Source organism: Chlorocebus sabaeus, chromosome 10 (assembly GCF_047675955.1).
Source record: "Chlorocebus sabaeus isolate Y175 chromosome 10, mChlSab1.0.hap1, whole genome shotgun sequence".
Lineage (NCBI taxonomy): Eukaryota > Metazoa > Chordata > Mammalia > Primates > Cercopithecidae > Chlorocebus > Chlorocebus sabaeus.
In genome coordinates, this window is record NC_132913.1 from 102,302,204 (window position 1) to 102,328,515 (window position 26,312).

The window sequence follows — 26,312 nt, forward strand, 5'->3', positions numbered from 1 at the left end:
GGCCACGTAGCCCTACTTCTGTCTCTTTTATGTCCTACCACTTTCGCCTGTGATCACTAAGCAGCATACATGGTGTAATTGCCCAGTGGGTTATTCTTGCCTAATGTGCAGATAAGGCCAATTTACTGAAACAGCAGTATTATAGTAGAGAAAGAGTTTAATACATATAGAGCTAACCAAGCAGAAGGATGGGAGTTTGTTACTTAAATCAGCCTCCCTGAGAACTCAGAGACTAGGGTTTTTATAGATAATTTTACAGGCATGGAGCTGGGGAAGGGGTGCTGCTGATTGGTTGGGAATGAAATCATAGGGGTGTGGAAAATGATTCTCATGCATTGATCCAGCCTCTGTGTGGGAGCCACAGGACCAGTTGAGTCATGAGTCACAAGTCTGAGTGGAATCAGTCCACAGAATACAGAAGTCTGAAAAATATCTCAAAAGACCAATCTTAATTTCTACAATCTTAATTTCTACAATAGTGATGTTATCTTAGAAGCAGTTGGGGAAGTTACAAATATTGTGGTCTCCAGCACAGTAAAATGATTACAGAAAGGCAAGCTATGCCTACATCTTAGCATAAATCAGGCCCTTCCCATAATCCTAATCTTATGGCTTTTCATTAGACTTACAAAGGTGGTGTCAGTCCCCAGACAAAGAGAGTGTCAGTTTTAGGGAGGGACTATTGTTATTCTTCAAAATTAAACTAAAAACTGAATTCCTCCCATGGTTAGCTTGGTCTCAGCCCAGGAATGAGCGAGAACAGCCAGCCTGTGAGACTAGAAGCAAGAATGGAGTCAGCCATGCTAGACTAGATTTCTCTTACTGTCATAATCTTTGCAAAGGTGATTTTATTGGCTTCTTGCAGAAATACTGAGAAGGCCCAGTCTGTTCCTGCTTTGAGGGTTACATTTCTGTTCCATGGGTCAGGAACATTCCTCTTTTGGTTCTTTGTTTGGTAGGCTCTCTCTTTCAGCTCTTCAAACAAATTTCATGTACTCAGGCACTTCATGACCATCCAATCTAAATGAGTCGCTCTTCCTTCCTGTGCCATTCAGTCTCCCTCATGAGCATGCTTCATGATTATCTCATTTTATATATTGTTTATTCTCTTTCCACTTGATTGTAATTTCCATGAAAGTAGGGAATCCTATTTCTTTATTCACCTGAATGCTTAGCTCAGGCACTCGTTCATCCAAATGGGTGCCTGACACATGGATGGCCAAAAATATTTGGTGAATGAATGAGTGAATGAATGACTGAGAAAAATGGCCAACATTTTCAGGATCTAAGCTTGCTGACTCATGACCTATAGTTTCTGACAATCTGAGCTACTTAGTATATAAAGGGTCCATGAGGTCAGTTGGTTGAATTTGAAAAATGATTGATTGACCAGGCGTAGGGGCTCATGCCTGTAATCCCAGTACTTTGGGAGGCTGAGGCAGGCAGATCACTTGAGGTCAGGAGTTCGAGACCAGCCTGGCCAACATGGCAAAACCCCATTTTTACTAAAAATACAAAAATTAGCTGGGCTTGGTGGTGTACACCTGTAATTCCAGCCATTCGGGAGGCTGAGGCAGGAGAATCACTTGAACCCTGGAGGTGGAGCTTGCAGTGAGCTGAAATTGCACCACTACACTCTAGCCTGGGTGACAGAGTGAGACTTTGCCTCAAAAGTAAACAAATAAGTAAATAAATAATTATAAATTTTAAAAAGAGAAAGAAGAGTGATTGATTATGCATCAGGGTATCATTGTGAGAAAAACTCAGTGGCTTATTTGATTTGGGTCCACAGGATATTGCCTAGCCATGTAAGCAACCATACTCTTTCCTAGTGTCTATCAATGTAGTAGAAAATAAATTTACAGATTCTTTTATTTCTTTTTTTCCTAGCGTAATTAACTGCCTACTTTTCAAAATTATGTGATGACTTCAGGGGAAAAGAGATTCACAAGAACCAGTAACAGGGAAGCTTAAATAAGCTTGGAAATCTTTAAAGTTTCAATATGGGTAAGCAATGATCATTTTTAGTCATCCAAATTCATAAGATTTGATCAAAAGAAAAATATAGTGCCTTGGTGATATGCAGGAAGTATGAAATGCATGCTACTAATGATTGAACAGTACATCTTTGATATGGCAGAAAAATGTAGTTTTATTTGTTTTGTTTTTGACTTAGGGTTTGTCAGTCTTAAATAATGAGAGTCAGAAGAGATTATTAAGAATAGCATTTATTCCAGTGCAACGCGTAAGGATAGCCATCCAGGAGACACAACTCCAAACAAATGAGATCAGTGTTTTAAAGTGAGGAAGGTACAGTTTCACTTATATAGGCAGAAAGAGAAATTTTAGCAGATTGCGTGTTTCATATGAGACCAGTGCATATGTTACAGTGATTTGATTGGTTATAGATTGCTACATTCTGAGGAAGATTACTTTATTACTTCCTAAGGATGGGTGGACAGTGATCTGAGGGACTCTAATCTCTGGCACTCTTTGGTCATAATTATTTCCAGGAAAAAAAAGTCAGAAGTTGCAGCTGCATGTCGTGTGACTCCGACGGCATAGCCACATCTCTCTCAAAGCTCAGAATAATTTAAAGTTCCAACAACCTAAAGTTCAAATTTCTTAATTTCACAGACTCTAGAGATCAGTGTAATTCAACTGTAAGAAATAATAAGTAAAACCTTTTCCCCTAATTAATTAAAAGATAATAGTGGATTTAATTCATTTTCATTGAAAATGAAGAAATGAGTTACTTTAATAAATACCACATTTTAGCTCTTGGGGCAGAGAGAAAAAAATAAGTTATATAGAAACATAAAATGCTCTCTAGTGCAAAAGTAAGAAAAACATGGAAGATTCCCACTGAGACAAAAGATTTTGAAAAAGATTACAAGAAAAATTATTGCAAGACATAGGTATTGTTTTATTCTTAAAGAAATATGCTTTCTTACTTTATGAAACTAGTCTGAAACTGTCTGTGAATCTACATGGAAGTATACTGAGTGCAGCAACTTAGAGAGATCTAGGCAGTATGAATAAAGGATCTCCAGATTTGCTTTGAATGCCAATGGATGTTAAGTTGGTAAAACTTACTAATAATAGCACTAGCATTTATGTAATACTATATAGATTATAGACATTTTCAGATATATTATCTCATTTAGTTTCCAAAGTAATTATTGGGAAAATCAGAATACATGCAGCATTATTTTACTGATAGAGAGAGGTTGGAGCAGATCCAAAGTCTCTTAATATTAAACTGCAATAAGTAAAATCTTTCTTCCTGCAGCTTAACATCATTTTCTTTGGGAACAAAGTCTCTCATTCCATCAGAGAATATTGGCTTAGCCTGAATACCGCAGGAGACTTAACACATCGATTTACATTTGCACTAAGATGGAAATGAGCAATTAATGATCCTTTTCTGTAGGAAGACTTTGGGAAAGGGTGACGAAAAGGGTCAGGAGCCCATAACCCTTGAAAACGCAGATGCCTTTAAGAAGAAGAGGTTGCAGGAAGGAAGTAGGGACCCCCGAAGGGAAATGTCTCCTTATTTGCAGGTCCTGAGAGGCCGCTCTCTCCTTAATTTAAGCTATGGTAGTGAATATCATATATGAAGGTGTATTTATGTTCTTGAAATCTTTAATCTGTGTTGATTTTTTGAAATAATGAATTAAGGCATAGTTTAAATTTGCTAAGTGATGTTTAACCTGAGATGTGAAGAGTAGGAGGTAACCAGTTAAAGAGGAGGGGGAAGCAGCACATTCCAGGAAGAAACAGCAGTACATGCCATGGCCAGAGGCAAGAGATGGTATGGTCCATTTTATTTCTGTGTTCCAGAGTAATCCACTGAAATATGAATTTGTGTTTTGTTTGCACAGCTTAGGCATATGAGAGACACAAGAGGTATTTATTTTTCTCTCTCATACCCCTTTGTCTCAGTTCAGCTTTAGGGTGAATGGAGATCTGGGGCTTGTCTTACAGAGTTAAGAAAAGTTTGTAAAAGAATACAGTCCAGCAAAGGAGATGGGCTTTGGGACTCTAAGATCAGGAACCAGACATGACAAAAACTGAAAAAGGCTCCAGACCTTGAAGGGTTGGTGAAAGTAGCAAATTTGTACTCCATCTCCTCATGGCATCCCAGGGGGGTGTCAGGGGCTCCAAGAAGACTGACTGGACCCAACTACCAAAGCTGCCACCCACCAAAAGGATGTCAGTGCATGAGCGTGTTACCAGCACAGGGGAAGCAAACTTACTTCTACCCATCTGGAGGTTGTCTTTTTTTTTTTTTTTTTTTTTTTTTTTGAGACAGTGTCTCTCTCTGTCACCCAGGCTGGAGTGCAGTGGGGCAATCTCAGCTCATTGCAACCTCCACCTCCCAGGTTCAAACAATTCTCCTGTTTCAGCCTCCTGGAGTAGCTGGGACTACAGCTATTAGCCACCACACCTGGCTAATTTTTGTATTTTTTTTTAGTAGAGACGATGTCCAACTCCTGACCTTTGGTGATCCACCTGCCTCGGCCTCCCAAAGTGCTGGGATTACAGGCGTGAGCCACCCCACCCCACCCATCTTGGGTTTAGATGGGACTCATTAACCAAAAAGACAGATTAAGAAGAGAAAATCAGTTTATTATAATGCATGCAATGCACATCACACAGGAGAAACCTCAACAGAGTAACTCAAATCAGTGACTTAGAACTCCAGCTGATATAGCATCTTCAAACAAAGAACAACAAATTTGTCAGGAAATGACAGGACAAAGAAAAGTGGTTTTAGGCTTCTAAGAGTGGGGAACAGTAGGAAGGTAAAAATATGTAAGGAAATGAATGGAGTAAGGTTTGTTTGCAGATTTCTCTGGTGTTATCTCCAGGCTGTTTGAGTGTCTAGAGCTGTCTCTAGTAAAGGAAAATTTATATCCTGCCTTTAGGCAGGAAAGGGGGAGGGTAGAGAGAGCTTTTCCTGCATTTGCTGCTGCTTAATTACCTTCAGCTCGAAATAATTTTTATGTAAATTAGGCATATTTTGGGGTGACATATTCTGGTTTCCTTCACCAGCAAAGCCTCCTTCCAAAGGAAATTAAGACTTGAACAATAAGCTGGTTCTTGGGTGGGCCAAAGGTAAGACCCAGTGAATCTAAGGAAGATGGAGATGGGATTGGGAGGGGGATATATGTTTTGTTTTTCTTAGAGGCATGCAATTGGTATAAATACTCATGTCTTCATCCATTTGTGTTGCTATAAAAGAATACCCGAAGCTGGTACTTTATAAAGAAAGGAGGTTTATTTGACTCGTGGTTCTTCAGGCTGTACAAAAAGCATGGCACCAGCATTTTCTTCTGGTGAGGGCTTCTGGCCGCTTCTGCTTATGGTGTGCAGAGATCACATGTCAAGAGAGGAAGTGAAATAGAGAAGAGGAGGTGCCAGGCTCTTATCAACAATCAGTTCTTGCAAGAACTGAGAGTAAGAACTCACTTACTCACTCAAGAATAGCACCAAGCCATTCATGAGAAATCTGCACCCATGGTCCAGACACTTTCCATCAGGCCCCAACTCCAGCATTGGGGATCAAATTTCAACATGACACTTTTAACAAACCTTATCCAAATTCTAGCATTTCTCCCCGGGCCCCCAAATCTTATGTGCTTCCCACATTACAATCATTCTGTCCCAATGGTTCCCACAAGTGTTAACATGTTCCAATACCAACCCAAAAGTCCAAAATCTCGTCTGAGACTCAAAGCAAACTGAGTTTGTAAAATCAAAATCAAGTTACTTAATCTCAAGACACAATAGTGCGACAGACATTGGGAAAGCATTCCCTTTCCCAAAGGGATAATTTGACCAAAAGAAAGGGGTAACAGGCCCCAGGCAAGTCTGAAACTGACCAGGGCAGACCTTAAATCTTAAAGACCCAAAATAATCTCTTTGACTTCATGTCCCATAGCCACACTAGTTCAGTGGGTGGGCTCCCAAGGCCTTGGGCAGCCCTGTCCCAATGGCTTTGCTGGGCATAGTCCGTGTGGCCACTCTCACTGGTTAGAATCCAATGCCTGTAGCTTTTCCAGGCTAAGATTGCAGGCTGTTGGTGGCTCTACCATTCTGGAACCTGGAGGACAGCAGTACTGGTCCCACACTGCCCTAGTAGAGGCCCTCTGCAGTGGCTCTGCCCCTGTGGCAGACTTCTGCCTGGGCACCGAGGCTATCTGATAGGTCCTGTGAAATTGAGGTGGAAGCTGCCAAACCTCCACCACTCTTAAATTTTGCACGCTTGCAGACTTAATTCCACATGTAAGCTTCCCAAGGCTTATGGCTTGCACCCTCTGGAGTGGCAGCTAGAGCAGTATCTGGGGCCCTTTCAACCATGGCTAGAGTCAGAGTAGCTGGGATGCAGGAAGCAGCAACCTAAGGTGGCACCTGGCAGTGGTGCCCCAGGTGTGTACCCCAAACAATTATGTCCTCCTAGGCCTCTGGGCCTGTGATGGGAGGGGCTGCCTCAAAGATTTCTGAAGTGGCTTTTGGGCCTTTTTCCCATTGATTTGACTGTAAGCACCTGGCTACCTTTTATCTGTGCTGATCTCTCTAGCAAGTGCTCCTTTTTTCTCTACCACATGGCAAGCCTGCAAATTTTTCAAATTTTTATGCTCTACTTCTCTTTTAATTATAAATTCAAACTCTATGTCTTTCCTTTTCTCCAACATCTGATTATAAGCTGTTGAAAGCAGCCACATCACTTCGTAAACACCTTGCTGCTTAGAAATTTCTTCTGCTGGATACTGTAGATTGCCACTCTAGCGCATGCATGGAATGCAGCCAAATTATTTGCTATAATGTAACAAAGGTGACCTTTGTTCCAGTTCTTAACAGTTTCTACATTTCCACCTGAGACCTCAGCAGCACAGCCTTTACTGTTTATATGTCTTTCAGCATTTTGGTCACAACACTTAACCAATGTCTAAGAAGTTCCAAACTTTTTCTCATCTTTCTACTTCTTCTGAGCCCTCCAACTTTTTCCAACCTCTGCTCATTACCCAGTTCCAAAGCCTCTTCCACATTTTCAGGTATCTTTATAGCAACACCCAACTCCTGGGACCAAATTTATATCTCAGTACATCTGTTTTGCTATAAAGGAATATCTAAGGCTGGGTACATTATAAATAAAGAGTTTATTTGGCTTGTGATTCTTAAGGCTGTACGAGAAGTATGGTTCCAGTATCTGCTTCTGGTGTGGGCTTCAGGCTGCTCCTGCTCATGGTATGTAGAGATTATAGGGCAAGGGAGGAAGCAAGAGATAGGAGGAAGTACCAGACTCTTTTCAACATCCTATTCTTGTGGGAACTAAGAATGAGAACTTACTTACTCCCCCAAGAATGGCACTAAGCCATTCATGAGGGATCTCCCCCTACAATCCAAACACCTCCTATCAGGCCCCAGCTCCAACACTAAGGATCAAATTTTAACATTAGACTTAGAGTCAAGCAAAGCATATCCAGACCATAGCAGCTTACTTGGGAGATGTCAGTTACTTAGCTTAGACTCAGAGATCCTAAGACTCTGAGGCCTGATCCAGGTCTTTAGAACGTGAATGGCTCATACTTACTCTCCTCTCCAGAATTTGTGGGATTTCTGAAGGTTTCAGGATTATTTTTTCCTGTGCATTCATACATTTAGAATTAGAAGCATAGGACAGGTGTGGTGGCTCATACCTTTAATCCCAGCATTTTGGAAGGCTGAGGTGGGGGGATCACTTTAACCCAGGAGTTTGAGAGCAGTCTGGGTGATATGGTTTGGCTCTGTGTCCCCAACTAAATCTTATCTCTAATCGTAATCCCCATGTGTTGGGGAAGGGTCCTGGTGGGAGGTATTTGAATCATAGGAGTGGGCCATCCCCTTGCTGTTCTCATGATAGTGAGTTCTCATGATATCTGGTTGTTTGAAAGTGTGTGGCACTTCCTCATTTATTTTCTCTCTCTCCTGCTCCACCATGGGAAGATGTACCTTGCTTTTCCTTTGCCTTCCACCATGATCATAAGTTTCCTGAGGCCTCCCAGTCATGCTTCCTGTTAAGCCTGCAGAACTGTGAGTCAGTTAAACCTCATTTATTCATAAATTACCGAGTCTCAGGCAGTTCTGAAACTGCAGTGTGAAAATGGACTCATACACTGGGCAACATAGCAAGAACTTGTCTCTGTTTAAAAAATGAGCCAGGCCCGGTGGTGTGTACCTATAGACCCAGCTACCAGACTGAGTCAGGAGGATCCTGTGAGCCCAGGAGTTTGAGACTGCAATGATCTATGATCACATCACTGTACTTCAACCTGGGAAAAAGAGCAAGATCCTGTCAAAAAAAAAAAAAAAAGGTAGAAGAAAAGAAAAAGAATTAGAAAAATCCATACTCACAATGATTTGATAAGTTCCATGTTTTTTATAGTCACAAGTAACAGAGACTCATGTAAAGACAGGCCATACAGAGGTAAAACCTGATGGAGTTCAGGAAATACTACCCCTAAACATGACACCTTAGCATTTGAGAAATCAGCAGCAGGAAAATCACCTTTACCTTCCACTCACCCTTCTTTGCTGAAGCAGGTCATAAAACCTGGAAAAGTCACTCTCTGACCACCTTTCACTCTTCTCCCCTGAAGCAGATTATAAGACCTTCCTTTCTGAGGTACTCTTTCTATACCTAGAGCAAAGGAACACATTTACCTCTGAAGACACAGACATTCAGAAAAGAATCTGTACAAACAGCCCTTGCTAAGTTCTCCCCAGTTTATTAGCATTAGATCATACTCCTTTTTATTCCAGTCATATTTGCCTATGACCGTACACTCATCATCAAATCTAAGCATAAAAATACACGTGTTTACTGTTTCTTTGGGTCTTCATTTCCTTACGGAGTTTCCTGTGTCACATAAAACTTATATTAAATCATTTGTGTGTTTTTCTCTTGTTAATGTGTCTTATGTTATAGGACCATCAGCCATGAACCTAGCAATGGATGAGGAAAGGAAATCTTTTCTCCCCCTAAACATTTATCATGTAAAATAAAAACAAGAGGTAACATTCATGTGCAGAGCACAAGCTCTTTTCCAAGTACCATCCTAAATGATTTAGCTAGATTAAGTTCCATGATCTTTTTGACAACCCTATAGGTAGATACTATTTTTATAACAAGTATGACTGTTGGCCAGAGGATGGTGGATGAAGAAATGCAAACACTGATAAGGCAACATTTTGCATCAGGAGAGAAAATGACACTGAGCACTGATGGAGTAAGCTAAAGGTAATTCCTACACCAAAATCAAATGCTGTCATAAGAGAAGAAAAAAAGATATTATTTGTACCAGAGTTAAAACTAGCCACAGAACAACTTTCTGCCAGATAGAGAACAGATGAAATGGACTTATTTTTGCCTCCTACCTTTCTGGAAGTTGCTTTTGGTGTATAAGGCTTTTTTGGCATTATCTCTCTTGGGCTCTCATTGAACACTTAGGGCTCACTGACAGATGACTTTCAGCATTACTGTCATGTGGCTGATTCAGTCATCACTTGGGCCTCCCGTTGATTATAACAAGCCAAAACACTGTGCAGTTGGAAATTTTAGGTACCATTGTTCATTATAATCTATCTATTTTACAGCAAAATTATCACAAAAAGCATCCAGTAAAGTAACTCGTTTGACTGACAGGAGATTCTAGTGTTATTTTATTTTTCCCACCAGGGCACCCAGGGGAGTTTGCTCATCTGTAATATTATTATTATAATCATATTATTTCTGATGTTTTATTGCCAGTGTCATGGCTGACCTTTGGCAAAATTGCAAAGTATCCAAAGTTCATTGGAAGAGTTCTTTTCATGCATACCTTCCCCCATCTGTTTGAGAAAGGCTGCATTGTATTCAGCCTCAGGAATGCTCAGATATTCATTGAGCCTCATTGGAATTAATGAAGTGTACTTCATAATATCCTTGAACACCAAAAAATGTGTCCTCAGGCTTCAGCTGATCTTCCCATCGCTAAATCCACTCATAAATTCCCAGTCCTTATTTGATCTGACATATATCAGCAAACATTTGATTCGTGTGATCACATCCTTTTTTATATAATGTATTTTTTGGTCCCATTAACCTCCTGGATATCCCATTTCCTGGGATTCACTGATAGAATTTTTAAAATCTCCTTTGTCTGTTCCTCCCCTTCTTTCCAGCTTTTAACATTAGAGGGGTCCAGTGCTCAGGCACTGGTCCTCTTCTCTTTCTCTCTACATTTACTTTTTGGATGATCTCATTTGGTCTCATTGCTTGAAATATCATCATATGCCAATGAGTCCCAAATTTATATCTCCTGTGTGGGCCTTCCTCCTGAGCACTAGACTCATGCACCCAGATTGCCTACTTGAAAGCTTGTCTTGAATATTTACTAGGTACCTCAAACTTAAGCTGACCAAAATTGAACTCCATATCTTCCCCAGAAAATCTGTTCTTCCTGAAGTCTTTTTCCATCTCACTTGAAAGAAATTTGATCATTCCAGTTAATTCAGGCAAAAGCCTAGGAGACATCCTGGACTCCATCTTTCTCTCACACATCGAACTTCACACCTCTAACTTCAAAATACATCCAAAATTCAATCACACTTGACCACATCCAATTACCTCCAGTGTGTTAAAAGACAAATCTTGGCACGTGAAAATTTTTAAGAGTTTATTTGAACAGACTTCATGAGTTTAAGAGACTTTAAGAGTTCATGAATGGGGCCACTCAAGACTGCAAGCAATTTGGGGCTCCAACAAATGAGCGTAAGGGAAAAGCTTTTAAAGGGTAAATGAGGCTGGGTGCAGTGGCTCACACCTGTAATCCCAGCACTTTGAGAGGCCGAGGTGGGCGGATCACATGGTCAAGAGATCGAGACCATCTTGGCCAACATGGTGAAACCCTGTCTCTACTAAAAATACAAAATTTAGCCAGGTGTGGTGGAACACGTCAGTAGTCCCAGCTACTCTGGAAGCTGAGGTAGGACACTCACTTGAACCTGGGAGGCGGAGGTTGCAGTGAGCCCAGATAGCGCCACTACACTCCAATCTGGTGACAGAGCGAGACTCCCTCTCAAAAAAAAAAAAAGGTAAATGAGGAAGCAGGGTAAAAAAAATTAATTGGTTAAAGTGATCTAGTTAGAAGTTAGTTAGATGGTGGTTTCAGTTGGTTATGCATAAGTAATAGAATGTTGCTTGTTAGATGTTAGTTGACAGTTTCTGATTGACTAAGAGTGTTTACACTGAAGTAGGTTTTGGTTTGCTTAAGTGGGAACCTATGGTGCTGAAACTGCCTCAGTCAAATGGCCTCTCAATTTCTTATTGGTGCTGCTACCTTCATTGATACATTATCATCTTCTGCCTGGATTATTACAATAACTTGGTAAATATTTCCTTGTTTTTACCTTTATCCACTCTTCTTGGTTTAGATTCCTCCAATAGCAGATCCTGAACAAGGATTTGAGTGTAACTTATTTAGGAGGTGATCTCAGAAAGCATTGTAGAGAGTAGTGCAGAGACAGGAGTAAGGAGAAAAACCCATTAAAGATTTAGTGTTAATGAGGAGGTTACTGTTGTAGACAGCCAGGCTTGATCTTGCTAGGGAACCTCTGAGAGACTGAGTAGAACATGTCTCTGAATTGTGACACAAATGGCCAAGAAACTTGAGATAAGGAACCCAACTAATAGAATATCTTCCATATTGAAAGAGAAGCACTGTGCCTTTTTCTTTAATATAGGAGATGCACGGTGTAATAACTTGTCCTTTACATTGAAGGAATGTCCTGACTTGCCTCAAAACATGGACTATAAAAATGTCACTAATGTACCCTACATTTTCTTTTTCTTTTTCTTTTTTTTGAGACAGTGTCTCACTCTTTTGCCTAGGCTGGAGTGAAATAGCATGATCTTGGCTTACTGCAACCTCCACCCCTCCAGGTTCACTCTATGATTCTCCTGCCTCAGCCTCCTGAGTAGCTGGGATTACAGGTGCCCACCACCATGCCCGGCTAATTTTTATATTTTTAGTAGACACTAAATTTTCTATGGTTTATCCACTTTCCAGTTCACATATGGCTTGACAGAACATCTGGAGCATTTGCTACTTCATGCTCACTAGTTTGATTAGCATAATGTCATTTAACTTGTGGACCAGCAGATTCTGTGGAGTGTCCCTTTAGACTCTATTGCAACAGAAAGCAGCAGAGTTAACGTAGACCTGGGGCAACTCTCTGAACTTGCATTGCTGTCCAGCCAGGTAAATGCTAAGTGCTTTCAGTCCTTTCTCCTGATAACAACTTTTAAAAATTCATTTTCCAGTTTAATAGCAGCTTTGTTGATTTGTTCTATTAGCAGTACTATATACAGCATAGCAGCTATGATTAACGCTACCACTCGGTCATTTTTATGGTAATCCACTGTTGTTTGCTGTGATCACCCTGACTTTTGTAGGGGCCACATCAGTGAATTAAATGAGAATATGATGGGGTCCATCATTCACCAATATTTTAGACTTTGAAGATGGCACAAATCTCTGCCATTCCAACTGACTGTAGATTGCTTTTGATTTATTATTTTGGCCAGGTTGCAATGGTGATTTCAGAAACCTCCACTTGGCTTTTCTATCACCGTGGCACTTATCTAACCAGTCAAGGAACTAATGTGAGGCTTCTGCCAGCTACTAGGAATATCCAATTTTGCCCTTATAACTGGGAAAATATTCATCTGGAAGGCCTTAGACTCATTAGATCCACTGTGAGATAGAGTTGAGATAGGACACCCATTTATCACCTTGCCTCCATAGAGCCACACTCTAACAGGGACCATCATGACCTTATGTGTCCCCCTAATATCAGTGTCATCTTTTTCTCTATTTTCAGAAGCCCTTGAAAAATCTGTATTATCCTTTCTTCAGTGTACAGTTAATAAGATGAAAGGCCCAAGGTTCTTTTGATTAAGGATTAGTGAAATCTTTATTTCATTTACTTGCTATAGCATTGCAAAGACCTTTTGGAAGGGAACCCGACCTCTTCTTTCTCAATTGATGAGCCCTATGACTAAGAATTGGCTCAGATCTAGACAGCAGATAAGGGAGCATGATTTTCCATTGCAGTGGCCATTGCAGTGGCCGACACCAACCATTTGCTTTCCAGCTCTTGATTATTTATGTTTATACAGATCAAGTAGTAACCTTCATCAGTTGCTAATTTATTTAACCCCAAGGAACACCTGGTCAATTTGCCATGACCACAGACCCCTGTGGGTCAAGTTTCCTTGGTGATATTATGGACTGTGTCTGTTATAGTAACTATGTCTGCCTTACCTCTGATACTTAAGTGGTGTTACCTGGCCTCTGTTATTTCAGAATCTTATAACATCTCCATTATCACTAGGAAGCTCAATTTTACAGCCATCTCCTCTCCTATCAACCCTGGTCTAGAGATGCCATCTATCATCATTCATTTTTAAATGATGCCAGTACTCCCTAGTTAGTGCATTCCTTGTAGTTTTAGGGGAGTGCCTACCCAGGCCCTTCCAGGTAAGAATCAGCTAGTGTGTTCTCGGGACTTATGAACTGAGCCCATGTCTTTAAGACCCCTTCCTCAATATTCTGCCAAGGTGGTGCTGGCATCTCCACTATAGACCATTCTTATTTCCAAGCTTCAAGGAGCCAGCCAGCAGCATATTAGAACCGACTCCAGGCAACCTTGTCAACGTATTATCACCTAAGTCTCAGGAGACTGTCCGATATCAATGAATTCCCTATATTCTATCCCACCTCAACCCTCATTCCCCATTCAACGCTCTCAGCATATATATATCACATATACTCTGCTGGTTCTTGCTAACACTCACTAGCCAGGTTCTGAGACTTTGGGGATAAATTATCTATTTGTTTAAATAACAGGCATAGTAATTCCCCCACTTGAATCATGCTGAGACTTGACCCCAGTCATTTGTCTAAAAGCAATGAGAAGAGGTGAAAGGAGATCTTGAGGAGGGCAAACATTGTTTTGTGGAGCCTCAGGAGAGATTTTTCAGTGGTCCTCAGGAGAGATTTTTCAGTGGTCCTCAGGAGAGATTTTTCAGTGGTCCTCAGGCATTGGGATGCAACAGGAGAGGGTTGCCTATGCCAGCCAGAGATGCTGAAGAGTTAATGCCATTAGTATTAATACAATTCTCAACAAATAAGGGAAGGAGTTGCTTGGGACTCACCTCTTAATGGCACAATTCTGAGGTGTGTTGTACACATTCTCTCAGAAAGGCCACAGCAACACTGAACTCTGTTTTCTGAAAATGGTTACCAGCTGATAATGGTGCTGAATAAGCGATATACATATGCATGGCATTCCAGGCACCTGTGCTAAGCATTTTCTAAGAATCACTCCTTTTGTTCTCCCAAGGAAGGAAGGAAAGTCAATAAAAAGTATATTACCACCAGATATTTGCTCCTAAACACAGAAAATGAAGGGTTTTTTTGTTTGTTTTTTTTTGTTTTGTTTTTTGTTTTTGAGACAGAGGCTAGAATGCAGTGGCATTGATCTCGGCTCACTGCAAAGCTCCGCCTCCTGGGTCCACGTCATTCTACCTCAGCCTCCTGAGTAGCTGGGACTACGGGTGCCCGCCACCATGTCTGGCTAATTCTTTTTGTATTTTTAGTAGAGATGGGGTTTCACCGTGTTAGCCAGGATGGTCTTGATCTCCTGACCTCGTGATCCACACGCCTCGGCCTCCTAAAGTGCTGGGATTATAGGCGTGAGCCACCATGCCTGGCCTGAAGATGATTTTCAAAGTGGCTTTGGATTTATTTACATTTATTTTTGAAAATAGTGTTTCATAATCTTGTTTTTACTTTTAATTTGAAGATTTAAGCTAGTCTATAATCTCTTAAAGGGCTGGGGTTCTATGAATCCTAGTCTGTGCAACAGCTAGCCCTTAACCTGGTTCACTGTTGGTTTGAGGAACAAGATGTGGGAAGGTAGATGTTAGAAAGGCAAGATCATTTCTTTCAAGTTATATGTGGAATTTTAAAATATTTTAATTGACCACATTAAAATTCTATTATAAATAAAATACATGTTTTATGTACTAGTATTTGAAAAATTATCAATTCAAAAATATTTATTGATGATCTGCTATTTGTCCCAAAATGTGTTAGACACAAAATATTAATTCTTATAATCTATGTCAGTGGAATTTTCCGAGGTAATCAATTCTTTTTTTTTTTCCTTCATAGCATCATTCTAATAGGGAAATGGTCCATTCTCAAGAGATTTGCACCAGGATTTTTGTAGAGAGATGTCCCCGTATCTGTGATAGAAGTTCCAGAAATTATGAAAGAAAAATAGCCTACTGAGAGTTTTAGTTTTTGTTGTTACATGTTCATAAATTGTATTTTACCAGATGGTTGTCCCTCATGGCACACCACTGAATTACACAGGAGAGCATTGATATTTTCTACCTCTGTTCTCCATTAGCTGCAAAAATTTGCCCCTTCACAGATTCCATGAGGGGAAAGATACCATGGAAAGAGACTACGCACTATTTCACTTTTCCTTCTTGGACCCTGAAAGTCAAACTTTAGCGAAGTAAACTTACCAAAGACATAGTTAAGATAAATGAATACGTCCAAAGCAAATTGGAAAAGGGTGGAAGACTGCTCATCAGATGCTTTAAAAGAAGTCCAGCTATAATTTATTTCTTGGCCTTGGGTGGCCTCTCAGGAAGTGGTGTGTTGGAGCCAGTTCTTACCTGCTTTTTCTGATCATATGCATCTCTTCCCAGCTCTTCATTTGGTGACATCAAAATTAGTAGCTTGAAATTAGCCATAGGTAAGAAGTATTTACGCCATGGAGATCTAGCAGATGTTACAAACTCTGACCTTTTTTTTCCAGTTCTTAGACATTTACTAGCACACCACTGAGACCCATTATTTACCAAGTATGAGTGGTTTTGGTCCCTTGAAACCAAAAAACTTACTGACAGGAATCAGAGTTCTAGTTACTTATCACTTGGCCAAGTTACTTATTCTCTGCAAAGCCCATTTCCTCATCTGCAAAAGAGAAAGGATGATACCACTCTATTTACTCATCTACATTATTTTATTGTGAAAAACTCTGAATATAATAATTTTATGAGAATATTCAAAGCTATAGGGCACCCTGTAACATCTGATGAAACAGGGATTGACGACTGTATTTCTGAAGCATTGTATTTCTCATGGGGTATATTAGCCAGGCTCTTTAGAGAAACAGAACTAATAGGATATATACATACATATATATATGTATATATATGTATATGTATTTATTATGAAAAATTGGCTCATGTGGTTATGGAATCTGAGAGATCCTATAATCTGCCATCTGCAAGCTGGAGGCCCAGAAAAGCTGGTGGTGTAGTTCCAGTCTAAGCCGTGGGGTCTGAGACCAGGGGACCTAATGGTGTTAGTCTCAGTTCAAGTTTGAAAGGCTAGAAAAGAAGGAATGCTGATGTCCAAGGGCAGGAGGAAACAGATATTCCAGCTCAAGCACAGAGTGAATTCTTTCTTCCTCCACTTATTTGTTCTAGTTGTTCTGTCAAGGGATTGGATGATGCCTACTGGCATTGGTAAGGGCAATTTTCTTTACTCAGTTGACTGATTCAAATGCTCATCTCTTCCAGAAACACCCTTATAGACAACCCAGAAAAATGTTTTACCAGCTATCTGGACATCCCTTAGAGAAGTCAAGTTGACACATAAAATTAATCATCGCATGGGGTAACTCACTTACCTGGCAGACAACTTGTTCTGAGTTCCTCCCACAAACAAACAAACAAAAAAAACAGAACAACTGCCATGAAGGCATTAATTAGAAATGTAAGATTTAACATTGATTCTATAACAGAGCTGGAGGAGTTCTACTTTATATGTAACTTAGCCAACAATTCAATAATACCGTCTTAGAAATTTGTCTTTTCCCCAAAGCCTGTTAGATTGGGCTCTTCTTTATGGAAATTTGCCTCTCTCAGCTCCTAAGCTCTTCCCTTCCCTTCATATTATTCAAATTAGCTTCTTACCAATAAAACTTGGAGGCCAACAGGAATCTTCTTTGGACTTTACTACTGACATCTCTCTAACAAATCTGTGTCTTTTCTTGTGATGGGATTCTCCTAACAGCTACTGAAAAACATGTTCTCTAGTTACTATGTGTTCCCTTGAAAAAATATTGGCCATCCTGACAAATCAGTTGTACGAACTCTGTCCCTTTAAGTCTAATGAATGGAAGAAAAACATAAGGCTTATATGTGGTTCTCAAGTCTCATTCAACTCAGGGCTCAGCCACTCCTCCTAAGATGGGCAAATATGTAGATACAGGAAATACTTTCACCTCTTTTTGTTGGGCGTCTTTCCCACCACGATCCACCCCAGTCTGGAGAATATGGAATGCATAATAAGTTTTTATTGGTTCATCACAGGTATCCTGGGATACAAAGTTGTCTGGGAGAGTAGATGCAAAGCCTAGGCTGGATCTTCAATTACCCCACACCCAGGACTCTTGTCTCCATGATCCCCTCCTTAATCCCCATTTCTGTTGTCTCTGAGGGTCATGGTCTTCTTATACCAGCCCTTCCCTCAATTTCTGGAAGACTAGAGTTTGCCTCACAGATGTACTCTACTTTCAGATGCCTATCCTTCCCACAGTAGACACAAATCCTGATGTTACTTTCAACAGAGTCCCCAGTACTCCTTCATTTTTCTTTTTTTTTTTCTTTTTTTGAGATACAGTCTTGCTGTGTCACCCAGGCTGGAGTATAGTGGCAAAATCTCCGCTCGCTGCAAGCTCCTCCTCCCAGGTTCACATCATTCTCCTGCCTCAGCCTCCCGAGTAGCTGGGACTATAGGTGCCTGCCACCACGCCTGGCTAATTTTTTGTATTTTTTAGTAGAGACGGGGTTTCATCGTATTAGCCAGGATGGTCTCGATCTCCTGACCTCGTGATCTGCCCATCTTGGCCTCCCAAAGTGCTGGGATTGTTTTTCTTGGAAAACCAGGTATTTGTGTCTCCCTAAAATTCATAATTTGATACCCTAACCTCTTATTCAATGATATTAGGACATAGAGCCTTTGGGAGATAATTAGTCATGAATGGGACTAGTACTTTTAAGAGAAGAGATATGAGAGCTTATTCTCTGCTCTCTAACATGTGAGGACACAGCAGGAAGATGGCCATTTGCAAACCAGGAAGCAAACCCTCACTAGAACCGGATCTGTCAGCACCTTGACCTTAGACTTTTCAGCCTTCAAAACTGTGGGGAATAAATGTTCACTGTTTAAGCTACTCAGTCTATGATAATTTGTTATAGCAACACAAGCTAAGATACCAGGATATTTGTTCTCAGTGGTTACCTATCCTGTCAGTGAATAGCCAGTACTATACTACTTGAACATGAGTGAGGAAAGCAAACCAGATATGAAACTTTTTCTGTGCATCCTTCTGGGGCTTGTTTTTCCTATCTTTCAGAAATCTTGTGGGGAATTGGGCTGGAGCTAGGAGAATGAATCATAACATGCAACCCTTGTTCCCCAAGTCTGGACTAGTAGTTCTCTATGCAAACTGCTTTTTTGGTTTTATAATGGAAAAGCAGCCAGAACTCTCCCTTTCTCTTTGTCCTTCTAAATTACCTTCATTAATAGTGAAATTTTGGCAGACTTCTTTCCCACATTGCTTCTGCCTCTTAGGGAATCTGAGCTTCCTCAGAAAAATTTCACTGTGCTTCTGCAACTACTATTTTAGTCCATTTTGTGCTGCTATCATAATAAACAGAAATTGGTTTTGGGTTCTGAAGACTGAGAAGGCCAAAATCAAGGGGCTGGTGTCTTGTGAGGGCCTTCTTGCCGTGTCATCCCACGGTGGAAGGGCCAAGAGAAGGTGAGAGAGAGCAGGCGATCAAACTCACAGCTTCAAGCCCTTTAATAATCAGCATTAATCCAATCATACAGGTGGAGGCTTCAAGACCTAATCACCTGCCATTAGGTCCCACCTCCCAGAACTGTTGCATTAGGGATTGAATTTCCACCTCAGGCTTTTTGGTAAACACATTAAAGCCATAGCAACTCTGCACAGCAGTTGGGATTATCTTTCTGACTTGGTCTCATAGCATCTGGGTTTGAATCCATATTGACAGTCTCTCTAGTTTTGGTACATGGGCTGAGGTCTTGTTTCCTTCCTCTAATTGCATAGTCAGAATTGGCATACCAGTCCTGGGAAATTCCTGTATTCCTGGATATCTGTATCCCCAGATACCTGTTTGAAGTAGTAGGAGGCATTTCAGGCCTTGAGATCTTTAACAATTCTCAATGCCAGGCCTTGAAATTCTTATTTTAATAAAAAAACTATTCCTTCAGTCCCTGTCCTGGGTGCCTTGAATATGCTTACATTTTCAGTAACATGTAGCTTTGGCTTAATAGATAATTGCTGTATAGTCCTATTTTAGCTGCTGAAGAACAGAAAATATTAGATTACCAATCTCATTATAGTTTCCATGATCATTATAGTTTCCAAATTGTGGAATTTGGAAGTGTGTTCTAAAACTGAGTATCCTTGAACTCTTCATTGTGAGGAGTTTAGAGTTTATCTGGAGAGGGTACACTTCTGACTCATTTCCATGAAAGTATCAGGTCTCATGGAAAAGTCAGAGAAGAAAAGAACTCAGAAACAGAAGCATTCTGTTCCAGCCTTAGCTTTATAACTAATTAAATGGTGTAACTAAAAACAAACCATTTAACATCTTGTGCCTCATTTTCCTCATATATCAAAAGAGAAATAATAATAACTAGATTTGTTGTGAGACAAAATTCAATAAGGGGAAAGTGCTTTGAAAAATATAAAACTGTACCAGAGTAAGGTAATTCTATTATTTTATAGCCTAAGTTGCTTTGGTCTTCCAATTTTAGTTGAAATTGTACAATTGAAGATGAAACATCAATTTCATAGAGGGAATACAGCAGAATGAACAGTAGTAGAAAGATCAATTTAATCTAGAGTTCATATTTTTATTATGTGAAATCACTTAAAAAGCAACAGCATCTTTACTCATAATTTTAGTGTAAGAAAGAGAATATATTGCAGCAATTGCAAAGAACAGGGCCATTAATTTTATTAGATTTTGACATCATTTAAATGTGCTTCAAAAAGGGTTATGTTTGTTTCATGCTACAGAAATGATAAACTCAAATGATAACATCATATAAGCAAAATCTAAGAAGGGGAACCTCTTTTAAAAAATATTAGTACTGTTAAAAGATCTTAATAAATTTGCCTGTGGTCTGTTACAAGTTACAAGAACATCAAGTAATAGTTTTTACACTTAGAATTCATTACAATTAGATAATTTTTAATTCAGTTTTGCATTTTTATAAGTACACATTTCAACTGAATTTTTAACCTTTCCCCTTTCCTGGTTGTTGCCGCAAGTTTGCAAGCCTGCAGTCAAGGTGATTCAGCAACTTCTCTGCTTGCTTAAAATGATTTGAATTCTATTCACAATCACCAGGGTGAACAATCACAGTATAAAGAAATCCCCAAACAATCTTGTTTTCAGGCAACCTTCCCATCTTAATGCCTTGTATCACTGGGATCAGAACACCTCCTCAGAGCAGTGGGGACGTTGTGCTATGCCACAGTTTTTCTATCAGGCACGTAATGGAAACAGTCTGTTTTTCCAAGTGAAATATACAGTTGTTTCCAAATTTGGTGGGAGAATGAAGTGAATAAGAAAATTTAATATGTTTATAGTTATTTTATGTGTTAAAAAATGAAATTAAGCTTTATTAGTAACAAAACACCTTTTGACACTGGTGTCCTCACATAATAACCAGTGCAGCATTTCATATATTTCTGATCTAAAAACACACATACAACAAAGGGCGAGTGCTCATATATTTTTATATTAATCGATAGGGCCATGCTGCCGGCATGTTTGTAGTTCACTTGTTCAGAGCACTAGGAAACTTACTTGATGAGTGGTGAGAGTACATAGAAACCTACACTTCTAATTTCTCCCCCTTTCCCTTTTCTGTCATCCAGGTTCTCAAAATTCTGAGCATTTCAGCTTTGTTTGTGACATTCAGCAAAACAAAAGGCCTGTGGTTAACTTACTCTATCCTCTTGAGGAAATATTTCAGGGACCATCTCATTCTTTTTATTTTACTTATTTATTTTTTTTTTTTGAGATGGAGTCTCGCTCTGTAGCCTAGGCTGGAGTGTGCAGTGTTGCAATATCGGCTCACTGCAAGCCCTGCCTCCCGGATTCACACCATTCTCCTGCCTCAGCCTCTCGCGTAGCTGGGACTACAGGCACCTGCCACTATACCCAGCTAATATGCCATTTTCATAAATGGAAATGTACGCCCTACTTTTAGGCAGTTAAGAGGAGAGCACAGAACCCTTCCTGTATTTGTTTATGCTTAATTACCTCTAACTCCAAATAATCCTCAGGCCAAAGAGGCATATTTTGGAGTGGCATATCTTGATCCTCTTCACTATCAGTATCTACAGTGGATCAGCACACTGAACTTCCAGGCAGACACTCTGGTCAAGTGATCCACCAACATTTCCCCAACCCCTCTCCCTAGTCTTCTTCCATATAGGGTAGTGAAAGCTATACTCTTTTCCCAGGATCCCTTAAAGCTGGAGCATATTTTTTATAGTAGATAGTCAGATATGTGCAGGGCAGGAGAGGACCCCTCCCACCAGAAATGTCTGGTGCCCATCAGGTGATGGTCAGGTGGTTGTTACACTGTCTCTCTAAAATAATACTAATAATTGGTCACAGCCAGTGCCAGGGAAAGGCAGTCTCCCAACAGATAGAAACACCTGAATCTGGTGATCAGCAGCTTCCTGATAAGGTCTCAGGAGTTGGGTGAGTGGGCTCAAGCATGTGCACCAAGAGGCAAAATGGCAGAGTTTAACTGGTAGATGACCTTTCTCTGGGAACGCTGAACGGAAAAAACGCCTCAAGTGAGCATGTGCACAACTTCAGTAAACACACTGCGCATGCAGCCCCTCTCAAGTGCTGGCAGACCGCTGTGCATGTGGACAGCCCACCCCAAGGGAAGAATCAAGGGAGAAGAGGTGCAACCCCTCAAAACTATGCCGGTGTATAAGACCCCAAGTCAAAGGTCAAAGAGCGCACTTGAATCTCTTAAGACGCCCACTCAGTGTTCTTCCAGGTATACTTTACTTCCTTTCATTCCTGCTCTAAAGCATTTTAATAAACTTTCACTCCTGCTCCAATATTTGCCTCGGTCTCTCTCTGCCTTTTGCCCCTCAAATTCTTTCTTCTCAGGAGGCAAGAACTGAGGTTGCTGCAGACTGATATGGATTTGCCGCTGCTAACAACATGACATGAATTGGGGTCAATAAGGCATATTAGAAATCTTCTCTGGCTTTCGTACTATGAGAGACAGAAATGACTTGCCATCTCTTCTTGTTATAGTCAAAATGGTTATATCATCAGAGGCAGCAACAGTCATCCTCACAACCATGAAATGCTAAGCCTGAGAAAAAGACCAAGAGAATTGTAGAGACACTTGTTCTGACATATCATCAAGTTTCTGGATCAATATCCAGTAACTTATTTCTTTCAGAATTGTTATGAAAAAAAAAATCCCTCTGTGAGTTGGATTTCTCTAGTATTTGAAGCCAAATGTGTTTCTTAATTATACAGCCTCTCCTTGAACAAGACAACAATAGTTTGGTGTCAGTTACACCCTACATTCCTTTCTCATCATTTTCCATCGTCAAATTGGCTTTTTAAAATATTATACAATAACAGTTCAGGTGTCTTTTCTTACCTCTGTTAAATGGAATTATGTGTTTATTTTCTCTTGCTGGAATTTCCCTTTAGGAATTCTTTCAGAAAGAACCTGTAGATAGTAACTTTTTTGAGCCTTGTATGTCTGAAAAATAAAGTGTCTTTATTTTGCTCTCACATTAAATCCACTGAGTATAGAATTCTAGATTTGAAATAACTTTCAGAACTCTGAAGTCATTGCTCCATTCTCTAGCTTTTATTGTTAGCAATGACAAATCTGGCTGGAGCACCATATTCTGCAACTACAGGAGGGACCGTCTACTTTGGTGCCTTGTTTGGCCCCTCGGCAGCACAGTATGAATTGTGCACGATGGGGGTTGTAAAATTGTGGGGACCCTGAGTCTGACACTAACTTGATTTTCATTCCTTCATAGATACATGTTTGTTTTCTTCCTGAAAATCACTGAATGCATTCTTTTATACTTAGGGCTTTGACATATTTTTAAAATGTGTCTGTATGTGGGTTTTTTTTGGCGGGGGAGGATAGACAGAGGCAGTTCTCTTGCCTCAGCCACCCAAGTAGCTGAGATTACAGGCATGCACCACCATGCCCGGCTAATTTTTGTATTTTTAGTAGAGACAGGGTCTCAGCATGTTGGCCAGGCTGGTCTCGAACACCTGACCTCAAGTCGTCCACTCACCTTGGCCTCCCAAAGTGTTGGGATTACAGGCATGAGCCACTGTGCCTGACCATATGTTTTGTTTTGGTTTGGTTTGGTTTGGTTTGTTTTTTTTTTTGTTTTTTTTTAACATCCGTACTCAGACACATGGTGGACCTTTTACCTGTGGAAAGTTACCTTTTCCTCCACTCTATCTCCTCCATTTCCTTACCTTTATTCTCCTTACTTTTCTCTTTTTCTTCCTTCTCCCCTCTCCTTTTCAATATAATTTTCTCCCATTTATTTCCTCTTCCTTCTCTTTCTGGAATGCTGTGGGAACATCTGAATGTATTCTCCGTTCTTAACGTTTCTACTGTACTTCTGCTGCTTCATTCTCCTGAACTTCATGAGAGTCACATAGCTCAGTTGGCCCCCTCACTTAATCAGTCTTTATATGTTTCCATCCTCCTCTGCTAGACTGCCTCTCTAATGAATGTTTTATTTAAGGGATCATATTTTTCATTTCTATGATCTCTACTTATTCTTTCCTTAGTCACTTAGTCTGGTTTTCTCTACGAACTGTATCTTTGAATATGAGTTTTCTGTTGAGTCTTGCACCTCTAATTCATGATTTTTTCCCTTAAGTGTTTTATAATTCTGTTTTTTTTTTTTCTTTATGCTAATATTTGAAAATTCTTATTTTCGTTTTTGGTGACTGTAGGTTCCATTTGCAGAAGCTTGCCTGTGGTGATTTTAGGGGAGGGGCAGTACCTGAAGCCAGGCTGGGCACATGGGGAAGGTTTGGCATCAGCGCTTTGAGTGTGCCTTCACCGCAGAGATCCTCAGTTACCAGGACATTGGCTTCGTCCTCCATCGTAACCACTTCGTCCTACATCGTAACCACTCTGTGCACCTCCTATTTGAACATTTCTACTTTAGAAAATAACACTAATGGTTGAGTTTGGACTAGGGAGAAGTCAAATTCTCTCTCACTTTTTCTTTAGTCCTGCTGTTCTTATAGAGGACTATAGGTAACAAAGAGTTAACCTCTGTGTCTTTCTTTACCCTTAGCACTCATACCAGGAAAATGTCTGAGCATATAGTTTGCAAGGTTTAGAAAGCAGTTATCAGAGTATTGCCTGGAGAGCAATATACATTCTTTCCACTGCTGTTCCAAACACAGTTAATTAATACCCTGATGATATTTCTATGCCGTCCCATGCTCTTTGTGTTTGCTCACTTTAAGCTTGGAACATCTGTGACTTTCTCTTATCTCTCCAGATATTTCCTCTTGAACATGTTTTTTTCAGTCTTATTTCTCTGTCTTCATGATTCTGTCTGTTTTCTATTACCCAGGACTTTCTGTTCCACTGATGGCACCCTTGTTTTCTAGCACTGTGATGGAAATACCTTTTTTATAAATTATTATTATTTGGGGGTGTAGATAGGCTCTCACTCTGTTGCCCAGTCTGGAGTCCAGTGGTGTGATCTAAGCTCACTGTAACATCCATCTCCTGGATGTGACATTCCCATCCCAGCCTCCTGAGTAGCTGGGACTACAGGCATGCGCCAATTCGTGGCTAATTTTTGTAGTTTTTGTAGAGACAGGATTTTGTCATTTTGCCCATGTTGGTCTTGAACTCCTGGGCTCAAGTGATCTGCCCACCTTGGCCTCCCGAAATACTGGGATTATAGGCATGAGCCACCACACCCAGCCGAAATACTTTTTTCAAGATGCATTTTCTGTTATCTAGAAGAATTCTGGACAGGAAAGTAACTGGATGCTGTGATTAGTCTTGATTTTAGTAGTCTTTAGTAATCTTTTACTAATCTTTTCTGGTAATTAATTACAAATTTGAAAATGCAACTTAGCCAAAAAGAAAAATTACATAATCCCACTACCCAGAGACAACCAATGTTAATATATTAGTATGTATCTTTTAGAGTATTCTGTTGATATTTGTTAAAACAAAAACAGAGTTATTGAAAACCTATTTATGTGTAATGAACATCTAGTAAGTAGCAAGGGCAGGGTTGGATGAAAGCAATTTAGAGATATGATGAGGATGCAGACAAAAAAAATTATCTGCTTTCAAGTAGCTCTTAGTTCAATGGATACAAAAAAAGTAAACCATTGGAGGGGCAGAGCAAGATGGCAGAATGGATGGTTCCATTTATTGTCCCCCTGCAAGGACACCAACTTAACAACTAATTACACAGAAAAAGCACCTTCATAAGAACCAGAAATCAGGGGAACATTCACAGTACCTAATTTTAACTTTTGTGTATGCATGTGTGTGTCCATGAGTATTTTATTTTATTTTACTTTATTTATTTCCATAGGTTTTGGGGGAAAAGGTGGTATTTGGTTACATGAGTAAGTTCTTTAGTGGTGACTTGTGAGATTTTTGTGAACCATCACCCAAGAAGTATACTCGGAACCCAATTTGTAGTCTTTTTTTCCTTACTGCCTTTCTTCCATTTCCCCCTAAGTCTGCAAAGTCCATTGTATCATTCTTATGCCTTTGCATCCTCATAGTGTAGCTCATACTTATAAGTGAGAACATATGATGTTTGGTTTTCCATTCCTGAGTTACTTCACTTAGAATAACAGTCTCCAGTCCCATCCAGGTTGCTGCGAATGCCATTCATTCATTCCTTTATATGGCTGAGTAGTATTCCATCATATATACCACAGTTCCTTTATTTACTTGTTGATTGATGGGCATTTGGGTTGCTTCCACATTTTTACAATTGCAAATTGTGCTGATATAAAGATGTGTGCACAAGTATCTTTTTTGTATGATGACTTCTTTTCCTCTGGG

At 40.1% G+C, this 26,312-nt stretch overlaps 1 long non-coding RNA gene across 1 annotated transcript in view; it reads left to right on the top strand.

The window, feature by feature from the left end:
• LOC103217794 (uncharacterized) overlaps window positions 1–26,312 on the top strand; it is a 160,012-nt gene that overhangs the window by 29,114 nt on the left and 104,586 nt on the right. The window contains exon 2 of the long non-coding RNA XR_005241452.2: window positions 1,891–2,007. This is a non-coding gene — a long non-coding RNA (uncharacterized lncRNA). The remainder of the gene's footprint in view (window positions 1–1,890; window positions 2,008–26,312) is intronic.